The sequence below is a fragment of the Octodon degus genome, unplaced genomic scaffold (assembly GCF_000260255.1).
Source record: "Octodon degus isolate 3935 unplaced genomic scaffold, OctDeg1.0 scaffold00002, whole genome shotgun sequence".
NCBI classification, from domain to species: Eukaryota; Metazoa; Chordata; class Mammalia; order Rodentia; family Octodontidae; genus Octodon; species Octodon degus.
Window position 1 is genome coordinate 28727504 of NW_004524578.1, and position 2409 is coordinate 28729912.

At 50.1% G+C, this 2409-nt stretch overlaps 1 non-coding gene across 1 annotated transcript; it reads left to right on the forward strand.

The window, feature by feature from the left end:
• Window positions 1–1924: 1924 nt before the first annotated feature.
• On the forward strand, window positions 1925–2006 carry Trnas-gcu. The gene has a single exon. It is a non-coding gene; the product is annotated as a tRNA-Ser (tRNA).
• Window positions 2007–2409: the final 403 nt, after the last annotated feature.

Genomic DNA, 2409 nt, shown 5'->3' on the forward strand with positions numbered 1-2409 from the left:
AACATTTCCAGCTATTCACATGGTCAAGAAAAATTCTAGGGGCTGGTGAGATGGCTCAGTGGTCTAAAGCGCCTACTTAGAACAAGCTAAGCTCAAGCAAAGCACAGAGACCTCGGTTCAATCCCCCAGCACCACATGCTGGCCCGCCCGCCCCCTGGTGGGCTGAGCTGGCCACACACTAAATAAATAAGTAAATAAATAAATATTTAAAAAAAAAAAAAAAAGAAAAAGAAAAATTCTAGGGGCCCCCCTTCTGTCCTCTTTGAGACAGAAGCTTTCTTTCCCAACAAATATTCTACTCTCAACCTCCGTTTATACCTAAAATTCATTCTCCAGTTTTAGAGAATACAAACTCATACGGGTCAGGTCAGGAGTTTTACTTCCCTGTATCATTTGGAGGTTTCCACCGAGATCACTGGATGGAGATATGGGGATCTCACAGTCAAGGTCACTTACCCCTTTAGAGTGCATCATTAAGCACTAGAAGACATTTGATCCATATACACTGAGAAAAAGCTATTTAATATTTTTCTGCACATGTGCATGGCCTGCGTACCCACTAGAGCCAAAATGGAATAAAAAGGACCTACTTGGGAGGGACCATACACAGTGATCCTGTCAACTGCTTCAGCTGTCAAGACCACAGGCCAGGACTCTAGGATACATCACACCAGACGCAAACTCTGGGAACCAGAAACTGCCACCAAAAGTGAACAATCTGAATACTCCTGTGAGCCCGTAGAAGACTTAAGATTCCTGTTCAAGAATAAAGAAAAGTCCTCAGATTAAAAAAAGAAGAAGAAAGAAAGAAAATACAAAAACTCTAGGGGTTGGGGAGATGGCTCAGTGGAATAAGCACTTCCCTGGCAAGCGCAAGTTCAATCCCCAGTTCCGCAAAAAAATAATAATAATAAAAAAAATAAACCGTGGAGAGCCGATAACTTAAACATCACTCGCCGCTGTCACTCAATTTACAAGCTCAAGTCGGAAATACAAACGCCCTGAGCTCTCAGAGACAAGCCGCAGGGGTGCAAAGAAAAGCTGGGAGCCTTGACAGAAGACGGCACGGTGGGGCGACGAGAGGACGGCCGAGGGCCTGGGCGGGCGGAGACGCGCGAGGGGAGCCGGGACAGCCAGCGGAGGCGGGGACCGCCAAGCCGGGCCCGCGGCCGCCGGCGAACCGCCGCCACCTTGGGCCTCGCGCTTCCCGAGGCAGCCTGGCTGACAGAGTGCTCCCCACCTCTCACCCAGGACCTCCCGAGGGCGCAGATAAAACCCAGGCCTGCCCAGTAGTCCAGAACGGAAGGCTTGCTCCTTACCTGCTTCAGCCCTCAAATTGTTTGGGACCCGCGCGCTCTTTGGAAAAGACGTCACCTGCCCACACCCAGTCAGCCTTAGCGAAGCATTCAAATCTAACCGCCCAGCTGGGACGCATGCGCACAGCCGCTCTACGCGCGGCCCCGCCCCTTGGACGCCTCGCCGGCCCCGCCCCTTGGATGCTCCGCCGGCTCCGCCCCTTGGACGCCTCGCCGGCCCCACCCTCTTGGACGCCTCGTCGGTCCCGCCCCTTGGACACCTCGCCAGCCCCGCCCCTTGGACGCCTCACCGGCCCCGCCCCTTGGCCGCCTCGCCGGCCCCGCCTCTTAGGTGGCCCTCCGACCCTGCTCCTAAAATTCCTTTCGTTGAACTTCTTTGCTAGCTTCTGTGCAAGCTCGGTTTCCTTCAAGTCTATATCATTTTCTAGAATTTTCTTCATCCCACTTGAATGTAGACTTTCTCACATCATAGGAGCGGCCATCTTCTTTCAATCATGTGCTGTAGTGATCGTACGGAGGTTTCCGTACAAAATGGCGACTTTCACAATATTGCGTCACATCCCTCTAGTGTTACTCCCTATAGCTATCAGGAAGAGGTAGACTTCGGGGACGAGGTGGCCGAGTGGTTAAGGCGATGGACTGCTAATCCATTGTGCTCTGCACGCGTGGGTTCGAATCCCATCCTCGTCGACAACAGAGATCTTTTGTCCCAAGTTTATAAACGAAAGTAAATTTATTTGGAGATCGGAAATAATTGAATATTGTTTCCTGTTCCACGGCTGATCTGACCAAGTGTAAAATAGTCTAGCTCCCAGTTGAGAAGATTCCATTATTATAGACGCGTCTTTTTTTTTTTAATACGTGTCTTGGTTACCAAACACCAGGTTTCACTACAAAAGCTACTATAGCATGGAGAGTTCGGGATTCTCTTCCAGGCTACAAATAATTAAGGAATGAATAAGCTAAGAAACATTACTCAGGAGACTGGGACCGGAAAGTAGTAAGTTCGAGGCCAGCTTGAAAAAGTTAAGAAGCCTCTGTCTCAAAAATTAAAGGGCTGGGGATATAGTTCAGTGTGAAGATCCCAGGGTTC